Raw genomic sequence first — 18,970 nt, forward strand, 5'->3', positions numbered from 1 at the left:
TGTCCAAAAGGATAACCTTATGGCCATGCTGACGGTTACAACCTGGCGATCCGTGAGGGACTGACACATTGCGAGTAAGCGAAGTAATGCGCTGAGAATCCTGGGCAAATGCATGTTGGACAATAAGTTTGGATATTATTATGCTCTTTTCAATATATCGAGTTAGCAACACTGCCCTAGATTCACTGGGTGTGGAGGATTATGTGAAAAACACTGGCAACACTGTTTCGGTGAATATTTTTCGCAGTGAATAATTTGGATAGTATGGATTTCTCACTATAAATCACTAGGACTGTTTATTTTATTGGAAACACTGTTGATATAGATGGGTGACTATCAGCTGATTCCAGATTTCATAAGTGATTCCTGAAGATTCCATATCCAGATGTTTTTTTCTTCTTTCTTCTGTGGTGAGAGTTCCAATTGGTAAAATCAAGTTTCCATGGCAAATGTGGTTATAGGGTGGGAAAACATTTGTGGCATATAAGTGAAAGTCTTTTCCTTTTCCTTTCTTTAAGACTGAGAATAAATATTCTCACTTCACTGCAAATATTTGCCTTAATGTATTCACTATTCGTTTGTGAAGTGTATAACACTTTGAACTACAGTCATTACGTGGAGGTAAATATGTGGTTTACCCTGTATATGTGAAAATGTTTGTAGTGCTATATAGTTTTGTTTCTATTTTTTATTTTTATTTATGTTCTTAGCTCCTTTTTAAAGCATTCATGATTGGGCCGTTAAAATATATAAATGAAAACTGACAAATATAAACAAAATGTAGAGATATAAAAATACTAAATATTTTTAAAATACTTGAGTGTATCGAGTGAATATGCTCACTTGAAATAGAATTACATATAAAAGGTTGTTTATTAATCTGATTATGAATAATTGTAAGAATATAGGTTAATTCACCTGGAAACGGATGTTAATTCGTAATAATTCTGACAATTTATACAACAAGCATACGTGAGGTTAATTTTGTGTGAACTTTAAAAACGAAAAAATTTGCATAATGATAAACAAAAAGTCTTAAATTCTCAAATATGGGTAGAACGATCATATAAACTCTCAACAAAGAAGAATTCCTTTGAAAAATATTTGCAAGTTATCCATTCATCTAGGTGTACCCGAAACACCTCATGAATTCACATGCCAGTATACATATATCTTGTTGAGTCATTTTAACTAAACTCATCCATTAACTAATGAAGATGCCAAGTTCCAAGTATACCATTCTTTGACCCTATTAAGGTAAAACAGTTGACCATTATCGAAGAATGCATGTAAACGAATATTCATTAGTCTCTATATGGCAGTGAAATGTTACACAAGACGTCTGTGGAAAATCTTCGGGTTCAAAATGAATGATGAGAATGTAAAGGAATACGGAACTTGAATACTTCCAAGAAGATTCTTGAAGTCTGGCTTCTAATGCTCATGATACAATGGTAAAATTTTGTTAACACAAAATTAACAATGCATGTCAACAATGTATAGGCATATTTATAAATGCAGCCGTCTCTTGTGACGCAAAATTCCATCGTGAACAAACACTTAGCCTTGGCGTAATGGATGCTCATCGGCACGCTCATTATGTCCGCAAAGTCTGCAATAAAATACATTAAGATCTTCATTTGACGACATAGTACATTTATCATAACATTCACATATTAACCATCTCGAATTGTGACTTATTGTATGCCTGAAATAAAATCCAATTAGCATTTCATTGCAATGATCATGCATAGAAGCGTGACAAGTAATTCCTTAAAATAACAAGATAAAGACATAAGACATAAGACAGGAACCACTTATTACTTTATTTTATAAAATATTCATTATCAATGAAAATAAGACTCCATAAGTTAGAAACAGTAAAATAAAATAAAGACTTCAATAATATTTCTCGAATGAACTTTTCAACTTTTCAGCTCTAGATCCAAGTAAATAGCTAACACGAATATTAATATTATTTCACATTGATAGATTTTAAATTTTGGCATCGACAGAAATTAATGGAAATTTGTTGGCATGGTAGGAATAATTAGTTTTTAAAATTGTATGTTTTCTTGTTTCATTAAACAAATAAAAGTTACAATAGCGGCGCAAAAAATATTTAAAATAAATTACAATATATGCAAACATAATCATAAAATACATGGAGTGAAATATCGGAACAAAAATAAAATACTGGGGTCACAGATATAGTTCAGATTTTTCGCGGAAACCTGTTTAAATATGAAAATAGCATTAATACACATATCATAAATCATATCATACACATATCATTGTATCATAAAATTCAAAAACATGAAAATATTCATCAGAGCACACGTGTGGTTAAAATATAGAATATTCACAAAAACGTATGGTTAAAATACAGAATATGAGTACACAAATTACAATGAAATTTGAATGTATGCATAAGGAAGAGGAAAATATTTCCAACAATTACCGAATGATGAGTTAATTATTGGGGTGTCCAAGAATTTCATGGTTCACTACGCCATGTCTACCTAGAATGTAACTTGGAAAATAAATTTAAACATACCCTCATTAATATACCCTAAAATTCCTTCCCGAAGGGCTATTCGCATCAAGATTCTAAAGAAACAAAAAGAACGTTAATGAGAAACCCAAACAGTTTAGATTGATTCCAAAAGAAATGTTTACTTGTGGTTCGAACTAACCGAAAGATACGACCGTAAGTCTTGAATACACATCTTGTGTTTCCTTCGATGAGGAAAAAAACTACATGAAATCTTAATGTAAAATATCTTGAGACTTAACAGTCTACACTGCTGTATGGATCTATAAAAGGAACCAAAATATACCATATTAAACACATTTATACCATATCCTGCAAACACACTAAATCATATTAAATGTCAAAACTTAATAATAAGTCTGCTTATCTGTATTTTTCCTTAAAATAGGCCTCTTCTCAGTAGAAGTCATCCAGACAAATTCGGAACATTTAGTTTGACAAATGAAGGCTGCCAGTAAGGAGTGTTGAAATAATATTTCAACAAAGGATCACCTAGATATAAAGATAACAAACGGGTAGATGTTAAATTATTAGTTTGAACTTGGTTTACCTGGGAATCGCCTTTTGGATTACCATTCACACTATCGTCTTCTGCTTCCTCATTCAATTTCCATAAGTGAAATTTCCCACTAGGATTAAGAGAAGTAAGATTACTCGGGGTATCAGGTGTTACTAAATTTAAATTCCTTAAAATATGTTCTGGGACTTGCCTTTTTGTCAAGATTAATTAAATTTTGCGGGTTTCCGGCATCGGATTCCAAAGTTTAGTCCTGATCAAGGAGAGTAAACCTGTGTATTCACCTGTCATGAGATCAATAAGTTCTACAACACGTTTATCAAGGGCTTTTACACAGAGGAAGGGGCCTCGGTAAATGTGGAAAAACTTTTGGTAAACTCGGTAAATGTGGAGATTTCTTTTCTCAGTAAATTGCTAATATTCCGTTGTCTCGAAAAGATTTGCGCTACCAGACGACGTCGTTGTTGGGCTTGATTCCATCGCTTGCTCCTATTTGACTTTCTGCGGTGGTCTGCCGTGATACGTTTTTTCGACCAATTAATACCATATTCTTCGTCAAAATCCTCCGAAACCTCTAAACCAAAATGTTTAAATATGGGATCCGAAAAATGGATATTAAAATGTATACTCGCATGAGAATCTCCCAGGCTTTCTGTAATGATGTAATTATGTAATAAAACTGCTTGGGTTAAGTTCTCAGCCGATTGCTGGTGTGATTGACTGCACAAAAACCTAAGAGTACACAGAACTTCTTTATTAGATCGTTCTATAATGTTAGCTTGAGCGTGATAAGATTTGGTGTGATGTACTTTAATATTACATTTTTGCCTCTTAGATAGATTTTTTACTGTGAAATACTGGATCGTTATCAGTGAATATGACTTTCTCTAAACCTACGTGATGCATATAGATATCAAATAATCACTTAAGACTGCAGTAGCTGCGGCGCATTTCAATGGATAAGCTGTACAGTATTTAGTGAATACGTCTACCGTAACTAATCCAAAACGAGAGCCACTTTTTCCTGTGGAATAAGGTCCCAGGAAATCTAATGCTAATAATGTCCTATGATGTAAATAAGCGTTAGTAGACAATAAACAATAAACGGGTGGATCCTGTTTGAATTCCATGCACTAGATGCAATCCCTAACGCGCTTCTTCACATCAGATCTCATCTTGCTCCAATAAAACGCCTCCGAAATAATTCTCACTGTTTTGTCAGTACCTGGGTGATGAAATGGATCATGATAAGCAATTATCTCCTTCTCCACTCTATACAATAAAATATCATTATCTAACTTAAAGAATTTTGACCAGTTTCTAGAATTTCGAGGTAACTCTTCCATGATTTTACCTTCTAGAAAAGAAATAATAGGTAAATATTCAATAACTTCTCGTTATAAACGGCGAAGTTCTTCAGGCAATATATTAAGAGTTTCATCTTGAATGAGCTGTAAAGAATGAACACGTTAAGTAGGTAGGTCTGTAGAACGAAATAAACGTGAAGGTGCATCTGCGCACAAATTGTCGGAACCTTTCCGGTAACGAATTTTATAATCCAGTTGATGTAATTCATTACTCCATCGTAAAAGACGGGTGTTCCAAGGTTTCGCTTTGTCCAACCAGCTGAGATGTTTATTCTTTGTAATGAAAATAACGCGATGACCGATTAATAATTGGCGTCATTTTCGAACCGCAAAAATATTGCCAAACATACAAATTCGCACTATACTGTGATTCTGGTGTCGCCAGAATCCTACTAATAATTTGGATTAATTTTTCTTGTCGCCTACATACTGATAAAGGTCTGTGCTGATTCCAAGCCGAGAGGCATCCGTCTCAATATAGGAGGGTAGGTTAATGTCTGGATGTGATAAAAGAACATGTTTACATATACCAGATTTAACTTGCTGAAAGGAGTCTGCGTGGATATCCTCCCTACACTATTTCTTACCTTATTTGAGAAGTTCGAAGAGTGGTTTCGAACGAAAACTTGAAGACGGAGACTAAACAAGTGTTGTAGACTAACCTTGAAAGTTCCTTCCATGACTGATGGATTTTTCACCCAATAGTTCTATACAAAGCAGCTCAGTGGAAAAGAATGCACTTTGGCAATTGTGTGTCGTAATTATTTTGTCTGCGACTTATGCAAGCTACGAGCACTATTCCCACGATAGAAGGGATAACGAAACGTTAATGCGTGAGAATGCAACATGCCACGCGCACTTGCTCACACTTTAACTACTTCATGTCTAAAAAGATTTCGAACTGTAATAATTGTAGTTTTGAAAAAAATATACAAAATAGTCACAGTAGCAAAAACCATGAGCTGGTAACCTCACTTAGACAAAAGAAAAGAAGTTTGCTGATACAAAGTACTCTTTTAATGAGATAAGAGTTGAGTTGAGAAACAATGTGTTTTTTTGTCAGAGGCGATAAAAACTGAGGAACCCCTCCAGATAAAGAAAGAAATGAGTGTCTCACCAGCTTGGATGCGTTCAGAACCAAGCAAGGAAAGTAACTTTTCCGTGAATAAAATAATGATTTCCTAAGATGAATAAAAGTGAGGAGGAGATACAATGTCTGTCCAAAAGTGTAACCTTGATGCCATGATGACGATCACAACATATACCATTCTTACCTTTCTTTATATAGGAAAAGTGCTTTTATTAAATAAAAAAACACGACATTGATTTTCTATATTTATTTATTTGCATATAAAGAAACAATAATAATACAACTATACCAACTTAAAGAAACAATAATAGTACAAGTATACAAACGTAAAATAGTAATAACAATTATAGAAAAGAATAATAATCAACTTAATATGTATATAGAGTGGAAACAAAACCTAAACAAAATGACATATCCAAATATGTAAATGAAATCCAAAAAATATATATTGACCAACTTGTAATTTGTCTTTTTATCTTTTTCTAGCATGATATGTACTAAATCGTGTAAGTAGCCTGTATTTTCATTAAGTTGTATTATTTTTTGTCAAACATATATCTATTAATAAATTGTGGGTGGTTTTCTGATGATTCATACATTTTATTTTTCACTTTCTCTTTTATCATAATACACCACGCTTCACTTTCCAAAATGTAGTTTGTATATAAAGGCACCTGTGAGACATTTGCTTTGGAGAATCATAAATGCACCCCTCAGAAAATAAAACGTTAGCATTCCATTCTTCTTCAACACAATTTGTTATGCAATTTTCGTTCACAAACTCATGCGAACAATTACTTCTTTCCTATGGATTGCACTGATAAGTCCAATGGAGATTTGTGCAGTAATGGTAGCAAGTCCAATGAAAAACGATCTGGTGAAACCGTTTTCTGGTGAGTTCGGCTTGCAATCATCCAGTTCATCGATTAATCAAAGAATTTCCTCTTGCCCGTCACTAAATAAATCAGAAGATGGCCTTTCCACCAAATTTTATCTCGTTTTGTATATTTGTTATAGGGGTGATACTTATAGTGCAGCCACTGCTGTATCTGCTGCTGGAGACACTGCTGATATTAGTGATTCTGATTTTGTTAGAACTACTGCTGGATCTACTGCTGCAGCCACTGGTCATATTATTTATTTATTTATTTGTAAACAACAACACAACAGGCGAAACCCAATTATAGTGTTGGTGCATTACGAATTAACCTTAAAATAATTTTCTTGAACATATTATACATCATATTACATATATTAATTTCGTTGCGTTCGATACCATAATTTGTTATAAGAAGATCATATTCTCCAGATTGGTGACATCAATAATACGTTGGCCCTTGGCTTTTTGCAATAGAACAAGCCAAAGTTTTCAGTAAGAGTTTTTGTGTCGGGACTTGAAAATTTAGTGTCAATATCAGATCTCTACAATTAAACTCACTTGTACTATTTTACGAAGAAAGCTAAGATATGCCAAATATTATCTTTGTTCTAGTGTAGGGATAAAGAAGTTGTCTATTAATAAAAGAAAGATTTCGTAAGATGGATAAATTCCAGGACTTTTATATACTACGTATTTGACAAATTTGGATTGTACTTTTTCGAGTTGGTTTCGGTATTGTTGTTGCTATGGGTTCCAGATCACTCCAGCATATTCCAGTTTTGATTGGACATAAGAGTAAAACATTTTCTTAGTGTGGTGATATTGTTAAACTCCTTTCCAGTTCTATGTACCCTAACATTTTAAAAAAAATATTATCTATGTTCACTATATGATCATTAAATGATGATTTCGTATCAATCGTAATCCCGAGATATTTCACTGAATATAATCTGTTTAATACTATGTGATTAAGTGAGCAATTAAACTATACTGGATTTTTGTTTCTAGTAAACGATAAAATACTGCATTTATTTATGTTTACACTAAGTTTTTTAAGAGAACACCAGTTTGCAATAGTTTCTAAGCGATGTTGTAAGTTCATACAGTCATCCATCGTATCTATTTTGCGTATGCTTTGAAGTTTGTAACGCCCACTTCCGCCTAGCGTCCCCCATCCGAACCGAAATTAACACTTAAATAAAACAAAAAAATAACAACCAAATTAAAAACTCAAACTGTCAATCTGGGCCCACCCGGATAAAGCCCGGCAGAGCGAGCTTACTGGGGCTATCTCATATCTCGAATTCACATTGATGCAAGTAGCAGACAATCGAACCAATATTTCACACCAAACATATCCAACAAGGTAAACACTTCAAATATATAGAACAGATAAAACAATCAAAACACAATGTTTCAATTTCTCATAAATAACAATTTTATTGAAAAACATGTGAGAGTGGTGTATATGCACTAAATCGTTTGAATAATACATATACACATTATTTTCTATAACAAGTCATTTACCATTAGACATAACTAAAATTTTTAACTCAATATAAATCTTGTCAAATTTTGATTATCTAATCTTCAATTCATTTATTCCAATTCAAACTAATTAATATAACCTCTGGCATATAATTCAAAATATTTATTAAATTCCAATTCTCTTTAATAATTACAAAGAACAGTAATTAGATTTATGAATACACAAGAACATTTCAAAAATATTAAAACTGAATTCTTCTCTTATAAATTTACTTTTGTTTCTTATCTCTATCGTCAAATTCTGGCAAATAAACATCTGTCTATATCAGTCTTCAAGTATTTCATAGAATAAAACCTGTCTTTAATAATAACTCAAAATTTGACTATCAACTTTGAGCATTAATCAAAATGCCAAATTTTGGCCTTTTGACAAGCGGAGAAAAAAGCGAGTATAGTTGATTTGATTGAATGTAAAGATTATAATCTCAATAAGAACCAGAATAAAGTAGCTGCAAAGAAAAACATGAACAGATAATGAAATAGTTGATCTAGCGATGGTTCAAATTCGAAACACGTAATCCCCGTTAATATTAAGCACTATACTTCGCAATTTAATTTGGAGGAATGTTCGAATTAATTCGAATAAAAGCAATCTTCCGCGAATTTTCCCCTCTATGAAACCAATTCTGCAGACGACCTCTCATATTAAAATAGATCACGTGACACGACTACTTATTTAATTGTATTTAAATACATTACTCACCTCTGTATAGTTTATTCAATTTTACCTTCGATCTGTCTCAATTCAATACAAACCTTGACATCTTCTTGACTGGACAGATAACCAGTTAGTAGAGCAATTCTTTGTTCAGTACCAGTCTGATATTTCCTCAAAAATTATAGTAAATTGAACTATCCCGATTATTAAATTACTCATAAAACGAAAACTTAATCACGCGCAATTCTGGTGATTAACTAGTCGAAACAAGGTCAAATCCAGCAATCGTGCAATTGACGAAAAATTGGATTGGTCCACAACGAACATTTCTCTCTTTTTTCTTTATTTCTTAAAAAATCTCCGAGAAAGTAACCACTGTGAAAGCTATGGCAAACATAATTTGATTTAACTCTTGGAGCACTAAAAATAATGTAATCTGTCGGATTCGTAATCACGTTGTATTCACTGCTCTCTTTGGTCACCAGAATCCCTCTCCGGCTATCCCAACAATTTCACTCTTCTCTTCTCCAAATTCTGCACGAATCACTACAAACTCATTCCAAATTACAAAATATAATAAAACATTCAATTCAACAAGAATAATGAACAATATTAAGTTCATTGGCACTGAACTTCGAGTTGCCCCACTCTCCATTCAAACACATAGCATAGCTACCAGAAGCAAACGATGCAGGGAACGCGAAAACGAAACATACCACCAGGGTTATATCAAAGAACTGGTCAGCGCAAACAGGAGTCACGCTAGCTCGTAAGGATCAGCCAGTTAGCTCCGCCCCCAAGTTCGCGCGCATAGCTCTTTTTCTCTTTTTCTCCAGTTGTCAATAGTTGCAGAAAATACAGTCAATTCCTCCACCCTTTCCTTCTAGCTTTCATTCTTTTTTAACCAATATTTAAAGAGAATAAACTTCTCGTTACATTAACAAATTATGTACATAAATATTAATAATTCTTGTCAAATGAGATTTTTTTTTATTTTGTACGCATCCATTCTTCGTTGATTGTAGCATCTCGAAGAGATGGAATGCTACAAGTCATTAGCAAAGAGCAGTTTCTTACTTAATAATACGTGTTGAGGGAGATCGTTAATGAATAAAAGAAACAATAAAGGTTCTAAGTTGGAGCCCTGTGAAATTCAAGAGTACGCAGTGTATTCGGTTGATTTAAACTCCTTGTAGATAACGTTTGGATTAATTGCTTAAATATGATGAGAGGAACTTGATCAAGGGAGGAGAGAAATTATAATTGTTTAGCTTATGTAATAATACTTTGTGATTGATTCTTTCAAACGCCTTATCAAAATCTATATATATGTCCACCTGACATTAAAAATCCAACGAGTTCGCTATGAAGTCTGTGATAATTACAAGATTAGTTGTTGATTTGTGTGGAATAAAGTCATGTTGATATGATGATATTACTGGATATATGTGGTGAATATCCGTCTGTATGAAATTTGTACAAATACCTTTGGAAAAGTAGATAAAATTGATATGGGCCTGTAGCTATTTATTTCATATTTATTATTGGTCTTTGGTATTGGGCAAACTATAGATGTTTTCCATTTATGTGGAAAAACACATGTTTTCAGAGAGATTGAATGAGATCCATACGTAAATGCATCTATTTACCACTTTCTAATATATGGAGGTATCCCATCGGGTCCAACACCTATTCTAGGCTTTCATTTATGATTAGCATTTCTACTTCACATTGAGTGATTTCATCTACACTAAGTAACACTAGTTTTTCATTTACATCATTTACTATAGTAATATTAGTGCTGTCTGTGTCATGCTCAAAAACTGAAGAGAAATACTGTGCAAATGCATTGACTATTTCATTATTACAATACAGTTCACGTCCCATGTAATTCAATTTCCCCAAGCAGGATGTTTAGTCTTATTTTTTTTTACAAAGTTCCGAATTCCTTTGTACTGTTGTTGATAGTGTTTTCGGTTTCCTGCATGAACCTTCGGTTTCCTTATGCCATCTTAATGTCTTTCTTTATTTCCCTACGCAATTCATTTAATTTATTAAGATAATATACTTCTTTGTAACGTTTGTACTTTTTATGATAGTGTACGTTCTTTTTGAGTTTTTTTTTTAAATTTCATTTGTGAACCAGCACGAATAATCTGTTCGCGAGTTGTTTCAAAGCGTCACCCACTTATCGAATACAATATAAATAAAATTATACAGATTATTAACTAAGTCGTTAACGTTTTCATGGTCTTTTAGGTAGTTCCATGAAAATTCAAAATATATCCCTAAGACGTCTTTCTTTCTAAAATTAAATCCAGATATACTGATCGGTTTTAATTTCGCGGTACACTGTTGTATCACGGTTGTTACCATAGATGGGTTGAGTACATCATCTGGAATTAGTGGATATCCATCCCCTAAGTCTTCTATTTTCGTTATATTAAACAGAACCATATCTAATATACGACTATTTACGTTTGTCACATTATTTAAAGATTGTAGATTATAATAACACAAAAATTCATATAAATTCTTGCATTAAAAGAGCATTTTTAAAATTGAATAACGTACCATTTATTTCCTATAAGTTGAAATCACCAATCAGGAGAACAGGACTTCCTTCAGGGCAATTAATTTCAGGACCTTCTAAATAAATCATATATTAGTGATTCTGATGATGCTGCACCTACTGCTGGAACTGCTGCCGATATTAATGATGGTGATGATGAAGGTTATCCTACTGGACACGTAGTAATTAATATCGGGTCCTCTTTTGAATCGATAATTTCCTCCTCTATAATAATGGCTGGAGATTCAGGAGAATATCATAAAAACATAAACTTAATCTTCGGGATTCAGTATATTCAATAGGATTCAGTCAATTTAACGCGGAATGCTATTTCAAGTTGTGTTTGACTGAAAGACTCCATGACGATTCTATGCCAGTCTTCTCTTCGTACCCCATGCATAAAGAAAATTTTACCAACGACGTCATAACAGGTGATACTTTAAATCAAGTTTTCCAAACGCTTCCATTTATTACTACGTTTAAGATATTTTTGAAAACAAAACATTTAATTGTACCTTCATAATTCTCTATACAATTTTCATAAGTAAAAGGTATAAGGAAAACATATATTTACATTTTATTTATACGGTTACTTCATGCAGTCGCATGTTATTCACGTGGTCACTTATTGTCTTAAAACAACCACATACCATTATTTATATTATTCACATGGTCACATTGTGATCTTATCATTCAAGTCTTCTAAAAAAGAAATCAATGTTAATCTCTTACAAGAATATTAATTGATGAATTTTATTCAGTAAATTTTATCGTATACCATTCATTCACAACTATTACAACATTTCATCAATAATTTTATTAACGTAATCACACCATGCTCTCAACATTCGATGTCATTCATTTGCAGGTACATGCTTTGCATACTTTACAAACAGGTAATCTATGTTATTGTATTTCCTAACCATTAATGTTATTCAGGTAATCACATCGCATCCATGTACAGTAAGAGACACTTCTGGATGGTACAGCCATAAGGAGATTTACGGCAAGAGTTCTCCACCAGTTGAGTCCAAATTATTTGCCGGGAAGTATTGTAACCGAATTAGCTTTAAAAGAAGGCGGGTGGCATAATCGGCAGGAGCTGAAAATTCCCGTACACTTGGGCGAAATTCCCACTACTGTCTACAGCATCATTTTTCCAAAATGAAATAAATCTTAGACGTGTAGTTCTTAAGGCAAACATATTACTTGATATTTGTCCTATTTGAGACGACAAATTTTAACAAAAAATGAAAGTACAATCCTGTTGCTGTTGGAATGAACTCTCTTAAGTCGTTTGATCTGAAGTGACTTTGCAGAACCTGAATAAATATTCTGTCACTTCAGGGGGTGTAGTAAGAGCGAATGCTCTCCTCCTACAGTATGAAAACATATATTTTTAATCATATGCTTAGCAAGAATGAGCCCATTGGAATAGCGCTTTTATGATTTGAAATCTTGCTTCCAAACCATCTTATGTCATAATTGACAACATAGGAGAACAGGAGATGCAAATATGATGAAGGAGAAAAACACTCACATGTGCAAATTCAGAATTGAACACAAAATGATTGGATAACATCCATATTTTGTCGCAAATTTTGATTCGTTCTAGTTCTTCGTGGGATACTATTTTTTTGCCATTGCCATTAGAATAAAATCACTACACATTCCTTGCTACCATATCGCGATTTAATTAAATGTTTTAAAAGTTTTCCAAGCGCAATCCCTAACCAGATCAATAACTGCATGATCTATCTCTTTGCAGTTCACCCAAGACACTATAGAAATATCGTAAAACTTAATAAAAAGAAAACAAGTTCTTTCACAGCGTGAGCTTTCGATTATAGACATATAGCGTAGATGTTTCGTGTACCTTATTCCGTAGCTCATTGGATCCGTGCAGACTTCTCATTCCAGCTACCCTTGTTCGAATCTTCGTGTCGCTTTTTCATTTTTTTATTATTGATCAGGTAGGACACCAGTAGAAAGAAACATATGGTTACAGTTCACTGTGTCATTCGTTATTCTGCAAGTATTTATTTATTTTTATTCTTGTCAAGCAAAATAATGAAGTAGAATTTTACAAGAACTTCTAGATTTGACTGCTAATAAAAAACTATGAATAAGATTATAGCTCAAAATAAATTGAATATGGTCAAGGAAATGGATTTCAGATGGTTTGTGTGGGATCAGCACACTGATTTCCATCATCCCTATTTCTAGAACTAAATATCACTAATTTTGTTTTTTTTTTTCGTTCTTATATAAGATTATCATCCTTTAGTCCTTAAAAAACAAAGATTATTGTTCAAACTGTCACTATGGGACTACAATTCATTACATAATGAAATGAAACTATATATATATATATACCGAAAAATGTCGAAAATAATAAGACAAATATTATGAACAATTTTGTAATAGAACTAAGCAATGTTTTATAATACAATAAACTGAATAAAATGCAGGGTATTTGAAGTTAGCGATAATATTGCCAGTAGATTCTGAAATACAAGTTTCTTGAACAGATATGGACACTTCATCTTGAAATATATACCTTGAATTTGATTCTCGATAGAATCTGGGATATGTTAAGAACTTTAAACCTTGAATAACGCAACACAAATTTGAATCCCATGGTTGTAATTGTGTCGTTACAAACTCACTCTTTTTAAATAAATCAACCAATCTAAAGCCGGATCTTTGATCAAAAAGTAATTTCTCCTTTGCGTATACTTCAGGGAGAACATTTAACGTCAACTTTTTATTAGCAAATGTAGCAACTGATAAAATTGAATAATACTAAAAATAACCTACTTCTTTTGCTAGAACTTATGTTTGGTAGAAGTTCCTACATCAAATCGTTTTTTTGTTTGTTTCTTGTTTTTTTTTGTTTTCTTTGGTTTCTGAATACTTCGAAAGAATTCAATAGAATGCTTGTAATTATACATTTATGTTTGCTCTGTTTGATATGAAAAAAAATATTTATTATGAAGAAAATAGTCTGCAGATCTCTTTGTAGAATGTCTGTTATTAGTTGTAGTAGTTGCTTTTACTTTAGCGTCCCATTTAGCAGCGAGGCTATATGAGAAATGGACTTACAGCTCAACATGGGATCCGAAACCATAGGCTTGTACTGAAAATCGAGCTCCGTTTTTAGGAAAAACATATAACCACAGACAGTTCCTACCCGTTGGGGTTAGAACATACCCTATTATAATACTGGTATTTTGAAGCAGTGATAATTGGTTACGAATTTCGTGACCTGGAAGCAATCACAATCGTATCATTTTTATATCAATAAATAACTTAAATAAAAAAAGACAGTAACAATACTATTAACGCATAGTATATAAATGAAAAATGCGTTGTCTATCATAACGAAAAATGGCTGAAGCGTTTAAAATAAATTTTATTGACGTACTTAACCTCTAACTTGGACTCGGTTTTTGAGATCTTGCTCGGGAGAGTACTCCCGGAAGTAGTAACTAAATACACGATTCTGATTGCTTGGCGTTATCCGTATCTTGCTACGTAGCCTATACCTATGTATATAATAGAAATCATACATATCTTGCTATCGATCCCCGTGGTCGTGCGCGCTAGCGTTGTAGGCTGATAACAAGAATTGCTTTTGGGGTGAGTTCAAACCCGGCCGAAGGAATGTTTTTTAAAATCGTTCATAACACTTTTTTTCAATAAAACACGATGAAAAAAGTACTCAAAAAGGCGATTTGCTTACTTTTGGGGAGATAAGTAGTAGTGGTGTAAGTGGTACAGAAACGAAGATATATAAAAAATCTTCCATGAAATCATGAAAATAAAAAAAAATGACTTCCAACTCTATTCAAAAGGTAGGTATATTGGCACGTGTCGAACCCAGTTGTTTGCTAGGCGACGTTATGCCTTCAGGCAAACTACTGGCTATCGTCTAGGTATGTCTGAAGGGCCACCATGAAGAAAGAAAGAAAGAAAGAAAGAAAGAAAGAAAGAAAAAGGTATGCTTATTTCATGGGGAGAACAAAATAGAATAGTCTATCTGCTCCTTGACATTAAGTGTTTGAATCCGATGCTGTTATGAATGTCCATTTTTCTAATTTCCTTACGAGACTAAAGGGAAACGTTAATTCTTCTATATAAGAAAGAAAAATATATCACACAGATAACGAAATAATATAGCATATTTATCTACGCCTTGGCGTTAAGTGCTGTAAAATTGTTCAGAATATTTTTCCTTATTCCCATAATAAATAGAAAAAATGAGAAATGTTAATTTCCATAGAAAAAGAAAGAAAAATATACTTATTAAACAAAAAGAATAAAATAAAATATATTTAAAATAAAGGGTGCGGCAGAAATAGTTAGACGATGTAAAATGAACATAGAAAACGTAACGCTATAAATAACGTGCTCATTGTTGTTTTGTTTTGTAAAGTGGTCCAAAGCATTGTATATGCATGTAGGTTTGTTCGACGGTGCGCATGCGCAGTATTGGAAGAACTACGTAAGCCTTCCGTCATGAAGCGTTGGTCTAACGAACATCGCGCTTTCGCAGTGGAGTGTTTCTTCAAGAATAAGGACGCTGCAACAAGTACGCAGCGTAAGTATCGGCGTCATTATAACATTGGAAGAAATGGACAGGTACCGACACGACAAACTATTCTTAATTGGTTGAAAAAGTTGCAAGCTTCGTCTTCTGCAATATCAAAGAAATCCCCAGGTCGTCTAAGTTCATTGAGAACACCAGGCAACATTGAGAGGGTTCGAGAAACATTAATTGGAAGTCCAAGGCTTTCAGCTCGTCGGCATGTTGTCACTTGGCATGTCAGATAGGAGTGTGCGGCGAATATTACACCAGGTCACATACTTCCACCCATTCAAAATTCAGATGATTTACAAGTTGTTTCCTGAGGATTTTAATGGTTGCGTACAAATCTGCAATACGCTGTTGCAAATGATTACTGAGAACCCAAACCTTATGCAGAGCTTAATCATGTCTGACGAGGGTCCTTTTCACATTCATGGGTGTGTAAATAAGCAGAACCTGGGCACCAAGAAATCCAAGGATGTTGCATGAAATGCTCCTTCGTAGCCCTAAAATAACAGTATGGTGTGGTGTTTATTTTGATGGGATTATTGGACCATACTTTTCAACGACGAGGATGGTAACACTGTAAATTTCATGTGTGCTCGGTATGTGGACATGCTTGAATACTTTTTACTCCCAGAACTGCGAAGGCGTCGCCTTAGACAGATGTGGTTCCAACAAGACGGGGCCACGTCACACACAGCAATTGCATCGATGAACATTCTTAGGAGGATGTTTACAGGACGGGTTGTCTCGTCGCGGCAATGTTCCTTGGCCTGCACGCTCGCCCGACCTATCGATATGTGACTTCATCCTATGCGGTTACTTGAAGTATATGCAACAAAACCTACAACATTACAGGATTTGCGTGAATCCATTCAACATTCAATCCACCAAACCCCGCTGGACATGGTTCAACGAGCTGTGAGTGCTGTGAGGCGACGTGCAAATATCTGTTTGAATAAGCATGGTGCACACCTCATTGACACAATTTTCAAGACGTAGTTAGTTACCATATGTAATGCTTTTGTATGTACACCCTGTCTCAAAATGGTTGAGCGCATTCTTTATTGCTGTTTCGAGGCAAAAATTTTCTAAGTCCGACTTCGGGTATCTTCGGAAAAAGTAAACCAGGTTCGAACCTCGAAGCCAACATTTTCAATCAGGAAAAATCTTGCAGGTGTGTTTTTCTTCTTTTAAATATAATAAGACTTGTTACCAATAATATATAAAAAGCAACATGGATTGAAATTCTTAATGATACAATATTTCGAAACTTTGTATTAATGCCAGCACATGCTTGTTTGTCATTTTGCTCTCCATACTTAATGGAATGTTTAGATACGTAAACGAATATATCCATATGTAAAAGAATGGTGAAAGTTAAGACATAGAACATAATTCTCTCCTGAGTACTAAAATAAGAGACAAAGTAGAACAAAACCAGCGTTTGCAGTGGATATGAATATAATTATTATCTTAAATACAGCTATATGTCGCTAGAAGTATTCTCCGAAGAGCGCTTGTGTTAGCTCAGTGGTACGTCGTTGGATTTCAAATCGTAAGGTTGAGGGTTTGATTCCCTTCTGAGTCAATACTTTTTATGAAATTCTATTTTCCCCAATGCATGAAAAATTATATAAAATAATTACATTAAAATACGCCAGTTGTATATATATAACATATAATCATTGCAGAACATAGTGATTATTATGTTTATAATATAACAGGTGTTCACAGTACGTTGGTATTCTATGATATATGTGAATGTTAAATTCAAATTAAGAAAATAATATCATCGCAATAAATAAATTATGTAGTGTATACATTTGCAGCTATTTGTCATATAGAGGTTACTTCTCAACATTCGTATTATGGCATGACATTGATATTCTTGAAAAAAAATCCGAGGCATAAAAAGAGGGTATAAACAGAGAATCCAAAGTCGGAACTCTCGCAAGAAATTCATGAACTCCAAAGGTCACGTGAGCAGACTGGAATTGTCCTCATTAAGCATGCCACAGCAGAAGGTCTTTACATAGATTTTCATTTCAATACCTGATATATGCTTTTGCAATGTGGAAGTGCTGATGCCTTTGGTCGCTCTCTCTCACTTTCTCGCTCGCTCACTCTGTATTTATATATATGAAAGTGGATGTATGTGTGTATTTCGACATAATTCTGATATGTCTAGAGCAATTTTACCATATTTCTTACAATCTGGAAAAGAGTACTGTCAGGATACATATCAAAAATGCTAGAAAAGGTTCGATATTACTATCGAATCCATAGTTTCGTGGTCGCTTAGGTAAACAGTTCTACTTTCAATTTAAGTCGAATTAAGCTCCCATTAGCATCCAGGGTGGTTACGTAGCGACAAAAAAATACCGAAATCAAGCGATATTACAGCCGAAGCGTAAGTTTCCAGTGCCGCATTTTCCATTAATCCAACTAGGCCCGTGCCTAGAGGACAACAAATGTGAATACCGCAAAGTTTAAAATTTTATGTTTTTTTCGTATGAAAAAGTTTAAAAAATCGAGAGCAAACATACTACTTCATGAGCAATCCTCTTTTACTATTCCAATATATTTAATGATAGCGTAAGAAATCTGAAAATAATTTAGAACATGTTTCCCATTTATTTTTTGTTACGTAGTTGTAGCTGTAGCATCTAGTGAGTGGTATTTAACTGCAATAAATTCACTAATTAAGCATATTCAAATTAAGTTTTATTTGTAAGTTAGGGATCAAGGGGCGAAGAAATATGTAGTTATTGGGGGCGCCAAGAGCAAAAGTGCGTAGGAACACCGAGCTTCTAAATGCAGCACAGTTTGCTAAATTAATTGGTAGAAATTTGAATGCCATTTAGGACCAAATTTAGTCCTAGCAATAGCAGTATCCGTTTGCTGTCCTAGGAGGAATGAAAAGGGCTGACATCAGAATTATAAAAAAAAAGACGTACATTAGTGTCGAATCTATAATTGTGGGGGTCTCTTAGATAAAGAGTGGCACTTCCGATGCCATGTAAGTTAAGCCTTCATTAACACAATGAAGGAGTGTGTGAAATTTGTGACATGTAGAAATAATTGAAAATGACCAATGTTAGTATACAACCCGTATCTTTCGTGGTCCCCAAGTTCATTGGGAGCAGTTCTGATGACCTTTAAGTTTAAGTTCAACTTCCAGTAGGAG

General features: G+C 33.8%; 1 long non-coding RNA gene across 1 annotated transcript in view; it reads left to right on the forward strand.

Annotated features, from left to right (window-relative positions):
• The window catches only part of LOC145683350 (uncharacterized), a 225,284-nt gene that overhangs the window by 73,587 nt on the left and 132,727 nt on the right, over window positions 1-18,970 (forward strand). Inside the window, exon 2 of the long non-coding RNA XR_014131057.1 lies at window positions 6,015-6,034. This is a non-coding gene — a long non-coding RNA (uncharacterized LOC145683350). The remainder of the gene's footprint in view (window positions 1-6,014; window positions 6,035-18,970) is intronic.

This window comes from Thermobia domestica, chromosome 4, assembly GCF_964235325.1.
Source record: "Thermobia domestica chromosome 4, izTheDome1.hap1.1, whole genome shotgun sequence".
Lineage (NCBI taxonomy): Eukaryota > Metazoa > Arthropoda > Insecta > Zygentoma > Lepismatidae > Thermobia > Thermobia domestica.